This window comes from Eretmochelys imbricata, chromosome 1, assembly GCF_965152235.1.
Source record: "Eretmochelys imbricata isolate rEreImb1 chromosome 1, rEreImb1.hap1, whole genome shotgun sequence".
NCBI lineage: Eukaryota > Metazoa > Chordata > Testudines > Cheloniidae > Eretmochelys > Eretmochelys imbricata.
The window spans coordinates 129,301,238-129,320,456 of record NC_135572.1 but is presented as its reverse complement, the minus strand read 5'-3'; positions in this window follow the sequence as shown (position 1 = coordinate 129,320,456).

Sequence of the window (19,219 nt, the reverse complement as noted above, 5' to 3'; positions counted from 1 at the left end):
GATGGTGAAGCTCGCTCCAGTAGCTTCCGGCTGTTCTTCCATCTTTCTTTAATGATTTAAGAAAGGGAGTGATGGCTGGAGTAGCCCATCCCCTCATAATTTTGTCCAACATTTAGGCCCTATATCTGGTACAACAATTTGGTTCATTAATTTCTGGACACATATTTTCTTGTTTACCAAGCATCATTTTAACACAGTTCTTGGATTATATTGGTAGGCCTCTTTGATTGGACTAATTTAGTCTATCTCCCCTTTTCTACCTTTCCCATTGACACTTGTTATTATAGGTTATTGTGACATCTTATGAACTTTCCCATGATTTTGTCATAGCTGAGCTCACAATTAGGGTAAATTTGTAGGCCCAGTTATCACAACAGTCCTCTGACTGCTGGTATCTTCACTGTGATTCCCTCTGTGAATATAAGCCTGATTGCTTAAATCTTCCTCAGATATAGGATCTAGAGGACACTGAAAATGAATGATGTGAACAAATCATCTTGAAAACCTCCTTTTTGAAATGAGACTTCCATTAGATAGCATGAACCTCATTTTACTATACTGGTAAAATTGATTGCTCAACAGCACAGAGTCCACTACAGAAGAGCACGAAAAGATGTGAAAAATGTCCCTATGCGGATTCCACACCATTTGCCATGCCTGTCATGTGATTTCCTTCAGGCATGGCTTCTCACTCAGTTATTGCTCCATGTTTGCTCTATGACATCAAATTTTGATATAGGAAAAGGAAATGAAGACATGTTTGAGCACTATATCCTGGTGGATAAGGCACTAGAGTGGCACTCAGGAGACCTGGAGTCAATTACTGGCTCTGACAGTAGCCTGCTGAGTGATGTTTGTCATCACATCTGTATTGGGTATTGTTATGTAGTATGCAATGGAGTTTATGTGACAACTAATGTCTTAGCTAACACTAGTGACCAACTTAACCTGAAAGCATTAGTTTCCACAGTTTAAGCTAAAGAACCAGGTTCTGTAGCTGGGTGCTGTAAGAGACTCACATCCTCTGTTGACTGGGCACAGAAGGTGCTATGTAAGACTCTGAACAATGGGTTTTACAGAGATTGGTACTCCATTTCTTCTTTGGAGACTTAGCTTGAATAATTGGAGAATCTTTCTGCTCAAAACTCCCATAAGTTCTTTCTTGAAGGTCTGCGATGCCATTCATTATTTCTACCAGAATTGCTTGAAGAAGGATGCAGTATGTCATCTTCTCCTGTAGATCAATAATGTCATGTGATAGAAGACTCATTGTCCACTTACCAATTGGGAAAGGGTACCAGAGTTTCAGACCTTTTTCCTGAACACAAGTGTCCCAGGACAAGGCATTACTTATATAGCACTATTAAGTTAAACAAAAATCTTTTATTACAATTTCTGCATGACTGATTCTACAAAATATATTCCTTGGCCAAACAGCAACGGATACAGAATTTTAATTACTTATGTAGTTTACAATTAGCAAAGCTTTCCCAAGAGATCCAAAACTTTACAGGTTAATGGCACAGACTATACTTCCTCTGAGCTGATTACATTCTGGTTTACAGTTACCAATTAAAGAAACCAATTACAGCTCCAAAGTGTGTCAACACATACTGACCTAATTTGATCCTGGTTAATCAGTTACACAAACAAATTCTTTTTTCTGAACAAACTCAAATTAGTTTAAAGAACATAATTTATTTATTTTTGGAAACTTTAAACAAATGAGGGTCTGAAATCAGTCGATTCACTTAGGCCCTTTGCACCTTTGTGGATCTATTTGAAGGGCCTTATCTGAAATGTAATAAGTCCACTTTTTTTTAATTCTCTTGTTGGATACTGTAAATTGGCTGTTGGTACATTTGTAATGCCAAATCAGACCATGAATACCAAATGCCAGCTCTGGGGAGAAGGAATACAAAATGGGAAGTCATAGAAGGAGAAGGTCTCTTGAGTCAGGAAAGAAGGGAACTAGATAGTGAGGAGGGAGATCTAGGCACTGGAGACAAGATAAAGGCAAGGACTGTGGGAGGCATCAAGAAAGGATTCTGTAGCTGAAGAAGAGATGGAAGGAGAAAAGTGAGCATCATACGGGGCAGGTAGAGATCTCTGAAGCTGGGGATATGATGGAGTATGAGAGTCAGGCAGCCAGAAGAAAAGGAACCACCATCCATGGTCAGGACTGGGAGAAAGAAAGTCAAACCGTAGTCGTAGGATATAGATGAGATTCAGCTGGAGCTTAGTGGGGACTGGCAGGGGAAGGGAAGTCTTTGGAACCAGCCTAGCAGGAGTGAGAAGGAGCTGATTATAGGTAGCTGGAGGCAACAGCCATTTTAATTATAGTGGTACCAGCCTATAATCTTTTCCAATGTTTTTTTTAAATAGAAGATGACATTGCTATAAGCATCATTTTACTGTAACTGGGGAAGCATTTTTGGTGGTGCCAATGTATAATTCTGCTGTCTGTGGGCCTGACTACATCAGCCTGCACCACAAGATCTGGGGAACAGTATGACACAGACTCCATGCAGCTTCTTCTTCCCTCACGGGGAGACCCAGGTATTAGCATAATAACACAGACCTCTCCTTGGCAACTTTTCATGCACTGGAACAAAGGGATAACAGGACTGAAAACACATCTTCTGAGCAACACCAGTCCACAAAATGTCTTTCTATCCCGAGCTGGGTTTCATGATAAGTAGCACATAACTCCACAGGAATCAGAGAGTTAGTTCTGTTTCACTGAAGATGGATTTTTAATATAAGCAACTTCATTATGGTCAGGATTCACAATATTGTAGTGCATTTCCACATTAAAAAGAGTGGTTGCAAATGTGCATTAAAAGAATATAAACCACAAATTTGTCCCATGCCTTCTCATTATCTTCCCAAGGTCTGATGTCCTACCAAGGTGAGTGGATATTCAGATTCTCCCATTCCTTTGTGTGTGCTCCTCAGGATCCATATAGCATATGGTACTTGGATGTGATAAATGACCACAGGAAGAACAACCCGATGCTTTGTTTGGCTAATTCTTTCTATTTCATAACTTTTTTTTTAAAGTCTCATATCTATACTTCGGTTATTGCAGGATCTGTGTCCCACTGCTACCCATGTCTTCTAATAAATGAAATACCCAAGTCTCCTGTGAGTGAAGCTCAACACATCTGAGAAATATCTGTTTTGTTTTAGTTTCTTTCAAGAGCTGGATGATTTACTTTATGTGTCATCTTGAACCCTAATCTCTCAGAGTTTAGCAAACATTCCTTAAGACTCACCATACTACATTGTTTTAAGTATTACTGAATAATGTTGAGGATTAGTATGCTGAGATAAGTATACCCTATTGGAGCTAATAGTATTATACCTATTTTACAGATGGTTAAACATAGAAACATAGAGTTAAAGTGACCTTACCACAGCCAAACAGCAGGTCAGTGGCAATGTCAAAAATAGAACCTACTCATAAGTCCTCTGCACTGACCATGAGGCAACTCTTATTTGATGGATTTTTAAAATCTTTATTAGGCATCATTTCAGAAAGAAAATTAATTGACTAGAGTGGTCATAGCATAAATATGTTTGCAAATATTAAATATACTTCAGAAAGGAGTATTTATAAGGACAAAAAGCAACTGTGAACAGCACTATTTATTTCAATTAAAATACTACTGAAAAGAAAGTTAATCTTTTGGGAAATATTCTGGATACATAATTACTTTTAACAACAAATTTGTTTAAGGTTAAAGTATGTGCTGTTAAAAGGCTGTACAAAGAAAGTCAACATTTATTGCTAAACATTAATTTACATAATAAAAATATCTTCCCAGTCGTTCCGCCCTATGTACTCTTGATCTCAGCACTAATCATATGAATTTGCTGAGAACAGGAGTAGCATTAAAAACGGCAATAAGTACAATGAAAATTCAGTGTTTCAGCTTAAGATCTATTTTGTGATCAGCAAGACTCATCCATTCCCAATTATTGGACAGATAAATGGTAAAAGCCAGAAATCCTACTTATACCCTAACAAAAGACAAGGGTGATAAATCCAAGGACGAGAATGATTTCTTGATAAATAATATGGTGCATTGACTGCTTATTTTATGCTAACCTATTCACAATGTTATTCCACAACATGAAATAAATGTTCTACAGAGCAATAAACTGCAACATAAAATTGCAGTTCAGCCTTTCAAAGAATTACTTCAGTCTGCAAATTAGTACTCTACTGATGAATCTGTTAATGGCCAAGGTACACTGACTCTTTGTGACATGGGCTTTGTATAATGGCCTACAACTTACTTGTCCTGTATAGTTCCCTGCCTCTATGTGTATTTCCTGAACTGAAATACACATTCTGAACTTCAGTGCTGTCACTGCAACTTTTGTTCTGTTTTGAGTATGTGTGTGTTTTTTTAAACTAGAGCAAGTAAATCTGATTTGAGACACCTAGGGAAAGATTTCCTAGCATTTTCCTAAGGGTCTTATCCAAACCCCTTGGAAGTTAATGGAAAAACTCCTATTGACTTTAATGGCTTTGGCTCAGGCCTCAAATGAGAAGTTTGGAGGCAAATGCAGCCAGTGCACATCTATTGCTTCATCACCATGTTCATTCAGCCAGGAAGGGGAATTATATTCCCCCTGCAGAGCAAAACATATCTTTCTGAATATATACTGGAGTGTGGGAAGCCAATATACTTGGGGGCTGATTCTCCTACCATATGGGGCCTGATCAAAAGACTGCTGAGGTCAACAGGAGTCTTTCCATTTATTTCAGTTTTTTGCAACAGTTTTTTCTCTCTCTCTGTAACTCCATTAATTACAAATTAATTACTCCTGGTTTGTGGCAGTGTAAGTGACAAAAGAATCAGGACCTTAATGGCCAAAGCTATGATGGTTATCAACAGTATGTTGTCAAAAAATTATGACATTTGGATATGTTCACATCTAATCTATTCAAATGGCCACACAAACATTTGCAATTGAAAGACAGTTTGTTGTTGTTGTTTGTTGTTTGTGTTGTTTGTGGATTGATCTTGCAATTTATGTTAACTCCCATTAACCTTCAGTGTGACTTAAGTTATTTAGGAGCTTGAGTCCCATTGGGGCTTAGCTTCCTAAGTCATTTAAATACTTCTGAAAATTTTACCCAGTGTAAGTAAAGTTAATTTCACCTTCAGATACCAAAGTATATAATTTATCAATAAAGTGCAAGAATAAACTAAAATATGAGAATGAGACTTTAGTATACAAACCGCTGGTATTGTCCAAAGAACACATTAAGTATAATTCTCCAATGTCTTGCACTTTATGTGGCCAACCAGTTCTGAGGATGAACATAGAACTTCTGCCTCCTGTGTTGTCCAACTGGCATCTAATTTCATATGAAAGTCCTATTTTTACTTGTTTTTCCTCCCAGAATAGATATTTTTATTCAAAGCTTCAATGTGGCCACCTGAAATGTGTAGGGAAACATTAAAGTTAACAGTTAAGTGATCATTACCAGTGTAGTGCAGCCAGTAGATTTGTTGTTATAGTGTGTTAAAATCTGCTTTAAAGACCAGAGGGAAGACTTAACAATGACATCTAAGATTTGTGTAGGTTCTGCAATAAAAAATGTATACTTGGCCAAAACTGAAATGTGTTTATATAAATCACGATAAGAATTAGGTAATTAAGCTTCAAGTACTGCTCAACTTTCCTTATTTCCAGTTGTTGCTCAAGATAGTGTTTTGAAGATAAACATTCATGCATAGTCATATCTGTAATGAAAATCTGACACTTGAATTACGGTTTGAAATGAACTTCCTCAAAACAGTCAACAAAAACATTTGAGAATATTTTCTCACTCAGATCTACTGCACAGTTAGTTTATATTATCATGACACATGAACCAATAAAGTCTGATAAGAATCAGTACAGGCTTTTAAAAATGTATTATTTCAAGCGAAGTAACAAGAGATTATGGAGTAGTCCTTACTAGAATCATTATTACATCTTGGGTTTTTTGCTGTGGAGTGCATGTCATAGTGCTTGTGATCATCCACAAATCTAGAGAGGCATACGGCAACATGGAATGCTGAGGGGGTGACACTGCATCCACATTTATGAAGATTGAGTAGCCCTGGCATTCTGTATGACTGGTGAAGAGGAGCTCTGGCTGCAATTCTGTACCCTACTCCAAGACTGGCAGGTGAATTTCAACTTCCCAACAATTCTGTATTCCTCTGAATTGCATACATGGATTCTATGCAGGTGGAGTGGATTTCAGCCTTTTCAAAGTGTTTTTTATCTTTTTTCAGTCTCAGCGTACTGGCTTGAGGCACACTGACACTGTACACCTTCAAATACTGTGAAATATATTGAATCTGGATTATATCTGTCTAGTGCCAAAATATTTTGATAGAAGTAAAATCCTTCAGAGTGTGTCCCAAATCTATATATAATGTTCTTGCATTCTAATATTTATATTTGGATCTTTATACGATCAGATGTATGGGGAGAATACGTGTATTGAGTTATCTCCCTGGAGGCTTCACAACTAAGGATTTCCAAGGGTCATAGTTATCTCTTCCAATTTCAGTTGTATTTTATGTTCACAAAAGCTTATCCCTGTATATGATTTTTTTTGGCTGGGTAGCATTTGTACAACTTATGTACTACATTATACTCAGCAGTGTATATTGTTTCTGATACTAAGAGCTGTAAAACAAAGAGGAATTTCACAATCTTTCACAATGTTCACAGTACCATGTGCCCTGCAGTTCAGTCAAAGACTCAACAAGGGATTTAAGTATGTGCCTAAATTTAAAAATGAAATGGATTACTTGCATACTTAAAGTTCAGTACCTTGCTAAATTGATCCCTAATCAGTAGAGGGAAAATATTTGTATGCATGCCAGTATCCACATTTTCTTTTTTTCCCTTTTGTGTGTGTGCGTGAATGCACATGTGTGTTTTGGTTTCAGACAACTATACAATTTGAATTGTAAAATCAGAATATTGTCAAAAAATCTCAATGAAAGACAGAATTATTTTTCAATGAAAATCATTACAGAAAAAGAACCAATTTTGCAATCAGCTCTATTTAAAACATAAAATTAGGAATTACTGCTATGAGTTATGGCAGGAATCAGGAACCTTTGGCATGTGGCCCATCAGGGTAAGCCCCCTGGTGGGCCGGGCCAGTTTGTTTACCTGCCGCGTCCGCAGGTTTGGCTGATCGCAGATCCCACTGGCCGCGGTTCGCTGCTCCAGGCCAATGGAAGCTGCGCGAAGTGGTGTGGGGCAAGGGATGTGCTGGCCGCCACTTCCCACAGCCCCCATTGGCCTTGAGCGGCAAGTAAACAAAGTGGCCCAGCCCGCCAGGGGGCTTACCCTGGTAGGCCGTGGGCCAAGGGGTTGCTGATCCCTGAGGTATGGTTTTACTATACTGTCTTCATGTCCCATGTTACAGTTTTCTTCTCATTCCTTGTCATTGTGTTTGTCTGCAGTGACATTATGCCTTTCACAAGAACATAAGAGCTGCTATACTGGGTCAGACCATAGTCCATCTTGCCCAGTACCCTAGCTCAACCTCAGCCTGGACCAGTCCACACAAGAGATCCACTTCCTGGACACTATGGTGCTAATAAGCGATGGTCACATAAACACCACCCTATACCGGAAACCTACTGACCACTATTCCTACCTACATGCCTCCAGCTTTCATCCAGATCACACCACATGATCTATGGTCTACAGTCAAGCTCTACGATACAACCTCATTTGCTCCAACCCCCAGACAGAGACAAACACCTACAAGATCTCTATCAAGCATTCTTACAACTACAATACCCACCTGCTGAAGTGAAGAAACAGATTGACAGAAGAAGTACCCAGAAGTCACCTACTACAGAACAGGCCCAACAAAGAAAATAACAGAACGCCACTAGCCATCACCTTCAGCCCCCAACTAAAACCTCTCCAACGCATTATTAAGGATCAACAACCTATCCTGAAGGACGACCCTTCACTCTCACAGATCTTGGGAGACAGGCCAGTCCTTGCTTACAGACAGCTCCCCAACCTAAAGCAAATACTCACCAGCAAACACATACCACACAACAGAACCACTAACCCAGGAACCTATCCTTGCAACAAAGCCTGTTGCCAACTCTGTCCACATATCTATTCAGGGGACACCATCATAAGGCCTAATCACATCAGCCACACTATCAGAGGCTCATTCACCTGCACATCTACCAATGTGATATATGCCATCATGTGCCAGCAATGCCCCTCTGCCATGTACATTGGCCAAACTAGACAGTCTCTACGTAAAAGAATAAATGGACACAAATCACACGTCAAGAATTATAACATTCAAAAACCAGTTGGAGAACACTTCCATCTCTCTGGTCACGTGATTACAGACCTGAAAGTTGCGATATTACAACAGAAAAACTTCAAAAACAGACTCCAGCGAGAGACTGCTGAATTGGAATTCATTTGCAAACTGGATACAATTAACTTAGGCTTGAATAGAGACTGGGAGTGGATGGGTCATTACACAAAGTAGAACTATGTTTCAGAGTAGCAGCCGTGTTAGTCTGTAATCACAAAAAGAAAAGGAGTACTTGTGGCACCTTAGAGACTAACATATTTATTTGAGCATAAGCTTTCGTGAGCTACAGCTCACTTCATCGGATGCTGTAGCTCAAATAAATTTGTTAGTCTCTAAGGTGCCACAAGTACTCCTTTTCTTTTTAAAGTAAAACTATTTCCCCATGTTTATTCCCCCGCTCCGCCCCCCACTGTACCTCAGACGTTCTTGTCAACTGCTGGAAATGGCAAACCTTGATTATCACTACAAACGGTTTCCCCTCCGCCCCCCCCCCCCACTCTCCTGCTGGTAATAGTTCACCTTAAGTGATCACTCTCGTTACAGTGTGTATGGTAACACCCATTGTTTCATGTTCTCTATGTATATAAATCTCCCCACTGTATTTTCCACTGAATGCATCCAATGAAGTGAGCTGTAGCTCATGAAAGCTTATGCTCAAATAAATTTGTTAGTCTCTAAGGTGCCACAAGTGCTCTTTTTCTTTTTGCAAATACAGACTAACACGGCTGCTACTCTGAAACCTAGCTCTGATAGTGGCCTGTACCAAATCATCAGGGAGAGTGTACAGGACAGGGTAATTATGGAATGCTCCACCTCGGTCTTCCATTCTCCACTTCAGATAGACAGAGGGTTAGGATCACCCCAAGCATTATCTTTGCTAGTAACCATTGATGGACCTATCTTCCATGAATTTACCTAATTCTTTTTGGAACCCAGTTATACTTTTAGCCATCACAACTTCCCATGTTAATGAGTTCCACAGGTTAGGTGTGCATTTTGTGAAAAAGTACTTCCTCTTTTTTGTATTGTGCCTGATGCCTATTAATTTAATTGGGTGCCTCTTATCATCAGCTTCACTTCCAAGGGATGAAGATCAGGTCCTATGCTCCTTAGTTGGGTACCTCCACTAGTGTAAGATATAGCTGAAGAGCTTTTTGCCATACTGCAAGTAGCTATTAGGTCCACTTCATGTTAAATATTGTCTCCAGTTTTTTTGCAATTTTTGCAGAATATAAGTATGTCAGCTTCAAACCACAAGTCATTACTGTTAGTTCAGATAATTTTGTTGAAAAGGTCAAAACCGGAATTATCCATCTTTTTCCTTATATATTTCCCTCCAGTCAAGGTCTGTGCACTTTATGTCTCTGTATCCACAACATTTCTTTAATAAGCTTTACTTTGTGGGACAGCACAGCTCTATTTGCTATATCAAATTAACATGGTTTTACTTGTCTACACTACGAAATTAGGTCGAATTTATAGAAGTCAGTTTTGTAGAAAGCATTTTTATACAGTCGATTGTGTGTATCCCCACATAAAGGCTCTAAGTGCATGAAGTCGACGGAGTGTGTCCACAGTACCGAGGCAACCATTGACTTCTGGAGTGTTGCACTGTGGGTCGTTATCCCACAGTTCCCGCAGTCTCCTCCACCCATTTGACTTCTGGGTAGAAATCCCAGTGCCCGATGGGGCTAAAACATTGTCACGGGTGGTTCTGGGTACATATCGTCAGGCCCCCGTTCCCTCCCTCCCTCCGTGAAAGCATGGGCAGACAATCGTTTTGCACCTTTTTGCTTGAGTTACTGTGCAGACGCCATACCACAGCAAGCATGAAGCCTGCTCAGCTAACCATTACCGTATGTCTCCTGGGTGCTGGCAGACGCAGTACTGCATTGCTACACAGCAACAGTTTATTGCCTTTTGGCAGCAGGCAGTGCAGTATGACTGGTAGCCGTCATTGACATAGTCCAGGGTGCTCTTTTAACCAACCTCGATGAGGTCAGGGTGCATGGGCAAACATGGGAGTGATTCAGCCAAGTCATAGAATCATAGAATATCAGGGTTGGAAGGGACCTCAGGAGGTCATCTAGTCCAACCCCCTGCTCAAAGCAGGACCAATCCCCAACTAAATCATCCCAGCCAGGACTTTGTCAAGCCTGACCTTAAAAACTTCTAAGGAAGGAGATTCTACCACCTCCCTAGGTAACGCATTCCAGTGTTTCACCACCCTCCTAGTGAAAAAGTTTTTCCTAATATCCAACCTAAACCTCCCCCACTGCAACTTGAGACCATTACTCCTTGTCCTGTCATCTTCTACCACTGAGAATAGTCTAGAACCATCCCCTCTGGAACCACCTCTCAGGTAGTTGAAAGCAGCTATCAAATCCCCCCTCATTCTTCTCTTCTGCAGACTAAACAATCCCAGTTCCCCTTTTAAGTTTCGTTTCATAGTGATTCAGTCCTACCAGCAGTGCACTGTCTTTTAATCTGCAGCCAGCAGAAGATGATGGCCAGCAGTCATACTGTACCGTCTTCTGCTGAGCACCCAGGAGATGATGATGACTAGCGGTCATACTGCGCAGTCTGCTGCCAGCAAGATGTATAAACATAGATGAAGTGGCTCAAAACAAGAAATAGACCAGATTTTTTTGGTATTCATTTTCTCCTTCCGTGAAATCAACGGCCTGCTAAACCCAGTTTTGAGTTCTATCCTTGAGGTTTTGAGTTCTATCCTTGAGGGGGCCATTCTGTTTCTCACAAAGCCACCGCCTTTGTTGATTTTAATTCCCTGTAAGCCAAACCTGTAAGCCATGTTATCAGTTGCCCCTCCCTCCGTCAGAGCAATGGCAGACAATTGTTCCGTGCCTTTTTTCTGTGCAGATGCCATACCACGGCAAGCATGGAGCCCGCTCAGATCACTTAGGCAATTAGGAGCACATTAAACACTACATGCATTATCCAGCAGTACATGCAGCACCAGAACCTGGCAAAGCGAAACTGGGCGAGTAGACGACATCAGCGCAGTGACACAGACGTCTCTCAAAGCGTGGGCCCTGGCAATGTGGGCATCATGGTGCTAATGGGGTAGGTTCATACGGTGGAATGCTGATTCTGGGCTCAGGAAACAAGCACAGACTGGTGGGACCGCATAGTGTTGCAGGTCTGGGACGATTCCCAGTGGCTGTGAAACTTTTGCATGCGTAAGGGCACTTTCATGGAACTTTGTGACTTGCTTTCCCCTGCCCTGAGGCGCAAGAATACCAAGATGAGAGCAGCCCTCACAGTTGAGAAGCGAGTGCCAATAGCCCTGTGGAAGCTTGCAGCGGCAGACAGCTACCTGTCAGTCGGGAATCAATTTGGAGTGGGCAAATCTTCTATGGGGGCTGTTGTGATGCAAGTAGCCAACGCAATCAAAGATCTGCTGATATCAAGGGTAGTGACCCTGGGAAATGTGCAGGTCATAGTGGATGGCTTTGCTGCAATGGGATTCCCTAACTGTGGTGGGGTCATAGACGGAACCCATATCCCTATCTTGGCACTGGAGCACCAAGCCGGCGAGTACATAAACCACAAGGGGTACTTTTCAATAGTGCTGCAAGCACTGGTGGATCACAAGGGACGTTTCACCAACATCAACGTGGGATGGCTAGTAAAGGTACATAACGCTTGCATCTTTAGGAACTCTGGTCTGTTACAAAAGCTGCAGGAAGGGACTTTATTCCCAGACCAGAAAATAACCGTTGGGGATGTTGAAATGCCTATAGTTATCCGTGGTGACTCAGCCTACCCTTTAATGCCATGGCTCATGAAGCCGTACACAGGCATCCTGGACAGTAGTCAGGAGTTGTTCAACTACAGGCTGAGCAAGTGCAGAATGGTGGTAGAATGTTCATTTGGACGTTTAAAAGCACACTGGCGCAGTTTACTGACTCACTTAGACCTCAGCGAAACCAATATTCTCATTGTTATTACCGCTTGCTGTGCGCTCCACAATATCTGTGAGAGTAAGGGGGAGACGTTTATGGAGGAGTGGGAGGTTGAAGCAAATTGTCTGACCGCTGGTTAGCACAACCAGACACCAGGGTGGTTAGAAGAGCACAGGAGGGCGCGGTGCGCATCAGAGAAGCTTTGAAAACCAGTTTCATAACTGGCCAGGCTACGGTGTGAAAGTTCTGTTTGTTTCTCCTTGATGAAACCCCCTGTCCCTTGGTTCACTCTACTTCCCTGTAAGCTAACCACCCTCCCTCCTCCCTTCGATCACCGCTTGCAGAGGCAATAAAGTCATTGTTGCTTCACATTCATGCGTTCTTTATTAATTCATCACACAAATAGGGGGATAACTACCAAGGTAGCCCAGGAGGGGTGGTGGAGGAGAGAAGCACCGGGAGGGGTGGTGGAGGAGGGAAGGACAAGACAACACAGCACTTTAAAAGTTTAAAACTTTAAAACTTATTGAATGCCAGCCTTCTGTTGCTTGGGCAATCCTCTGGGGTGGAGTGGCTGCGTGACCGGAGGCCCCCCATTGTATTCTTGGGTGTCTGGGTGAGGAGGCTATGGAACTTGGGGAGGAGGGCGGTTGGTTACACAGGGGCTGTAGTGGCGGTCTGTGCTCCAGCTGCCTTTCCTGCAGCTCAACCATATGCTGGAACATATTAGTTTGATCCTCCAGCAAACTCAGCATTGAATCCTGACTCCTCTCATCATGCTGCTGCCACCTTTCAGCTTCAGCCCTCTCTTCAGCTCACCACTTACTCTCTTCAGCCCGCCACCTCTCCTCCCGGTCATTTTGTGGTTTCCTGAATTCTGACATTGTCTGCCTCCACGCATTCATCTCTGCTCTGTCACTGTGGGAGGATAGCATGAGCTCGGAGAACATTTCATCGTGAGGGCATTTTTTTCGCCTTCTAATCTTCACTAGCCTCTGGGAAGGAGAAAATCCTGTGATCCTTGAAACACATGCAGCTGGTGGAGAAAAAAAAAAGGACAGTGGTATTTAAAAAGACACATTTTATAGAACAATGGGTACACTCTTTCACAGTAAACCTTGCTGTTAACATTACATACATAGCACATGTGCTTTCGTTCCATTTTTGTTGCATTTTGCCTCCCCCCACAGCGTGGCTAGCCCCTCATCCCTCCCCCCTCCCTGTGGCTATCAGCGTGGAACATTTCTGTTCAGCTACATGCAAACAGCTCAGCCAGAAAGGGCACCTCTGAGTGTCCCCTTAAGAAAAACACCTATTTCAACTAGGTGATCATGAATGATATCACTCTCCTGAAGATAACACAGAGAGATAAAGAACGGATGTTGTTTGAACGCCAGCAAATGTACACTGCAATGCTTTGTTCTACAATGATTCCCGAGTACGTGCTACTGGCTGGAGTGGTAAAGTGTCCTACTATAGTGGACGCAATAAGCCTGCCCTCCCCAGAAACCTTTTGCAAAGGCTTTGGGAGTACATCCAGGAGAGCTGCGAATACCAGGGCAAATTAATCATTAAACATGCTTGCTTTTAAACCATGTATAGTATTTTAAAAGGTACACTCACCAGAGGTCCCTTCTCCGCCCAGTGGGTCCAGGAGGCAGCCTTGGGTGGGTTCGGGGGGTACTGGCTCTAGGTCCAAGGTGAGAAATAGTTCCTGGCTGTCAGGCAAACTGGTTTCTCCGCTTGCTTGCTGTGAGCTATCTACAACCTCATCATTGTCATCTTCTTCATCCCCAAAACCTGCTTCTGTGTTGCCTCTATCTCCATTGAAGGAGTCAAACAACATGGTTGGGGTAGTGGTGGCTGAACCCCCTAAAATGGCATGCAGCTCATCATAGAAGTGGCATGTTTTGGGCTCTGACCCGGAGCAACCGTTTGCCTCTCTGGTTTTCTGGTAGGCTTGCCTCAGCTCCTTAAATTTCATGCGGCACTGCTTTAGGTCCCTTTTATGGCCTCTGTCTTTCATGCCCTGGGAGATTTTGACAAATGTTTGGGCATTTTGAAAACTGGAATGTAGTTCTGATAGCACGGATTCCTCTCCCCATACAGCGATCAGATCCCGTACGTTCCATGCTGGAGCTCTTTTGCGATCCTGGGACTCCATCATGGTTACCTCTGCTGATGAGCTTTGCACTCACCTGCAGCTTGCCACGCTGGCCAAACAGGAAATTGAAATTCAAAAATTCACAGGCCTTTTCCTGTCTACCTGGCCAGTGCATGTGAGTTGAGAGTGCTGTCCAGAGCGGTCACAATGGAGCACTCTGGGATAGCTTCCGGAGGCCAATACCATCTAATTGTGTCCACACTACCCAAAATTCGACCCAGCAAGGCCGATTTCACCGCTAATCCCCTTGTCGGGGGTGGAGTAAGGAAATCGATTTTAAGAGCCCTTTAAGTTGAAAAAAAAGGGCTTCATTGTGTGGATGGGTGCAGGGTTAAATCAATTTAATGCTGCTAAATTCAACCTCAACTCCTAGTGTAGACCAAGGCTAAGAACTAAGGGTTTCAGAGTAGCAGCCGTGTGAAGTATCCTCACACCTTCTTGTCACCTGTCTAAACTGGCCATCTTGATTATCACTACAAAAGTTTTTTTTTTTCTCCTGCTGATAATAGCTCATCTTAACTAATTAGCCTCTCACAGTTTGTATGGCAACTTCCAACTTATCTGTATGTATATATACCTTCTTACTATATGTTCCATTCTATGCATCCGATGAAGTGGGCTCTAGCCCATGAAATCTTATGCTCTAATAAATTTGTTAGTCTCTAAGGTAACACAAGTACTCCTGTTCTTTTTTCTAAGAACTAAAGCAGCCTGATCTTATTTAATTTAATTTCCCAAAATCATCTGGAGGATGATTGGAGGATTGAGCCAAAAGAAATCTGATGAGGTTCAATAAGGATAAGTGCAGGGTCCTGCACTTAGGACGGAAGAACCCAATGCACAGCTACAGACTAGGGACCGAATGGCTAGGCAGCAGTTCTGCGGAAAAGGACCTAGGGGTGACAGTGGACAAGAAGCTGGATATGAGTCAGCAGTGTGCCCTTGTTGCCAAGAAGGCCAATGGCATTTTGGGATGTATAAGTAGAGGCATAGCGAGCAGATCGAGGGACGTGATTGTCCCCCTCTATTCGACATTGGTGAGGCCTCATCTGGAGTACTGTGTCCAGTTTTGGGCCCCACACTACAAGAAGGATGTGGATAAATTGGAAAGAGTCCAGCGAAGGGCAACAAAAATTATTAGGGGTCTGGAACACATGACTTATGAGGAGAGGCTGAGGGAACTGGAATTGTTTAGTCTGCAGAAGAGAAGAATGAGGGGGGATTTGATAGCTGCTTTCAACTACCTGAGAGGTGGTTCCAGAGAGGATGGTTCTAGACTATTGTCAGTGGTAGAAGAGGACAGGACAAGGAGTAATGGTCTCAAGTTGCAGTGGGGGAGGTTTAGGCTGGATATTAGGAAAAACCTTTTCATTAGGAGGGTGGTGAAACACTGGAATGCGTTACCTAGGGAGGTGGTAGAATTTCCTTCCTTAGAAGTTTTTAAGGTCAGGCTTGACAAAGCCCTGGCTGGGATGATTTAATTGGGGATTGGTCCTGCTTTGAGCAGGGGGTTGGACTAGATGACCTCCTGAGGTCCCTTCCAACCCTGATATTCTATGATTCTATGATTCTATGAATACCTCAGTTTTCTGAGGAAAGGGCAGTTATGAGTAACAGCTTTTCACTATTAAAGGTTTTGCATTGCTTACTGTTTACTAGAAGGAACATTGAGTTGAGAGTCTCTGCCAGCATGTGATTCAATTGTACACGGATCTCAGATGATTTATTGGCTGATATTCTCTAGTGACAGATGGGTCATGTAAATTTGTGTCTCCACTATGCTTTTCTGGGTAAGGATTTATCTAACACAAGCCCTTTCTTCAGCCTGAAGCTTTAGAGACTGACTATATTTTTTTTCTAAGCTGTATTAAATTTTCACTGATACAAGTTCTTTTAAATTTAGGAGAATTGCCCCATAATACAAATTTAACTAGATGCAGCGGTACATGAAGTTTGTAATTTATGTTCTTGCTATCCATACAGTCATTAAAGTGTGGGGCTTTAAATCATCTTGATTATATCTGTAGCCTCTTGCAAAAAAATGAAGGCAAAGTTAAAAATGACTATTGTGTGATACTAAAATTAAGATGTTAACTTGCAGTTGCAGCAAGTGGAACTTGTTAATGTTTTTCACCCAGTGACTGTTAGAGCACAACACTATCTTGGCTAAAATATGCTCATTGCTTCAGGGAGAAGTTGAAATGAGAAAGATGGAAACATGAGAGTAAGCAAGGAGGGTGGGCGGGAAGGGGACTTAGCCACTCAACAGCACAGCACCTAACTTTTAGGCACTCTGCTGGAATTCGCAATCCTGAGTTAGGCCCCCAGTTTCCCTGTACAATGCATGGGCAGTGTTAGGTGCATGAAAAAGGGATTCATAAAAACCAGCACACTGAGCATGGAGCCACCTATACTACCCCAGTAGAAAAATGCCAAGGAAAGGGGTGGGGTCTAAGCCCAACACCTCAAAGAGAGTTAAGAGTCTAAATTCAGGCTGGAGGGAAGTGCTTATCTCCACTCATGATTCATGGCTGTGAACTGTGTCCTGGAGATAGGCACCTAAACAAGGTCAGTCCTTTCTCAAGGCAAAACAGGGGATGAGGTGCCTTCCCATAATCTTTAGCCTAGAGGTTAGGATGCTCACTCAGGATTCAGGAGATTCTAGTCCAATTCCTTCCTTTGCTTGATCTGGGCTCCCAACTCCCAGGAGTATGCCTTAGCTACTTGGCTATGGCTATTCAGGCACAGGGGTTTCTCAATCTCTCCTGTTAAAACTGTTCCACTGTGTATAAATAACTTAATATTCATTGGGACAGCTAGTGAGATTGACTCTACAGCCCATTGATTAGGGCACTCAGCCAGGAGGTAGGAGACCTAGATTCCAATCCCCTACCTCCAATGAATATATAACAGGAGTTCTGAGAGAAAAATTCCCCTAGCCCAGTGATTATGGAACTCACCTTGGTGCTAGGGAGAGAGACATTCAACTCTTTGATCCACATCAGGTAGAGGGGGAGAAATTGAACTCAGATTTCCCATGTACTCTAGCCACAGGACTAAAAGGTTGTAAGGAGGGCTCCACCTTCTGGCAGGTGAGATAGGACAAGGAATGGCTCTTTTGTGAATCCTACAATGAGGTATGAGTTAGGCACTGAGCTGCTGGGCAGTGTTAGGACTGAGGCAGCTGAATGTATGACCAGCTGCCGAACTTAGACATCTCACGGACTTTAATGCCAGAAAAAGTAGGTAATCACTGGACTTTAGGCACCTACAGAGTTAGGCGGAAGGTAAGTGTGGGGTGGGGGTTTTGAATGCCAATGGCTCCTAAATGTTAGATTTAGGTGCCTAAAGTGGCAGTTAGGCACCTGAGTCCCCTTTGTGAATCTCACCCCAGAGACTTCAAAGAGAAAACTAGGCAAAACTTTTCTAATATAGACTTTACTGTGCAAACGAAACATATTTTGATGCTTGCAACAAAACATAGTGAAGAGCTGACCAATGTTAAAAAAGCCATATGTATTCTCAGGAGGAAAAAAAATAGAGGCAAAAGGGTTTGCCTTGTTCTGTTCTGTTGTATGGACTTAGATGGCATATATGGGCTACATGTGGTAATATAACCCAGTCATAGCTTAATATTAAAGAGTGTTAAACAAGGTTTGGGATTTGGTACAGAGACTCATTTTTAGAACCATGGGCACCTTTTATTAAAGGTACAGAGCAGAAGGAAAAACAGTTAAAAGCATTTGAAATGTAAAATATTAAATAAGACTTTAATTTTAACAACAGCAATTGTTCCCTCTCCCCTAAACTGCAGAGGGTTTTTTAAAGGAAAAAGCTACCTGATATCAAAGATGGTAATTGTCCTTTTTGGGAGCAAGAGAAGATGTTACTTGAGATGGACTGGAGCTGTTGATGCTGCTGTTTCATCTCAGGTGTTGTTTGGGATTCACCTGGAACTGATAGGAGCGGTGCTGTTGTCTGGATTCCTCTGTCTGGCTCGGTTTGTTCAGGACATTTATTTCTTGGCTCTCTCCTATTCCTGCCCTCAACATGGCCAGTTGTATGAGCCCATGCAAAATGTAAACACTCAGTAGGGATTATAATATATGTGATAATAATTCTTTAAAACTAAATAACTCCCTCCATCCTTGTGAAACTAAACACAGACACACGTGCTGCCAAAGTCAACAGATTGAATCAAATTTAGATTTTGAGGGGAGTGGGGGAAGAGAAGCCATTTTTGGCTTATGGGAAACCAAACAAACTCTAGGATAATGTCAATGAAATCAGAATATCTCATTTTCTGAATGTTTATATCTCCCAATTGCATTGTTTATTTTCAAAAAGAAAAGGAGTACTTGTGGCACCTTAGAGACTAACCAATTTATTTGAGCATAAGCTTTCGTGAGCTACAGCTCACTTCATTGGATGTGCCACAAGTACTCCTTTTCTTTTTGTGAATACAGACTAACACGGCTGTTACTCTGAAAATTGTCTATTTTGTTTTAAGCCATTCTAGAAAATATCTATTTGAAAATCAAAGAATAACATAAAAGTTTTCAGAAGGATTGATTTAACGTTGTTGGCATTTGGGTTGTATTATATAACTATAATGAAAGATTTGTTTCAAACTTTAATTAATGAGAGAATATTACCTGTACACAGTGTTGGTTAATGCAAATGTTAGCTTTATGGCTGACATAATTAATTAATTTCCAAGTATTGATGAATTACAGTTAT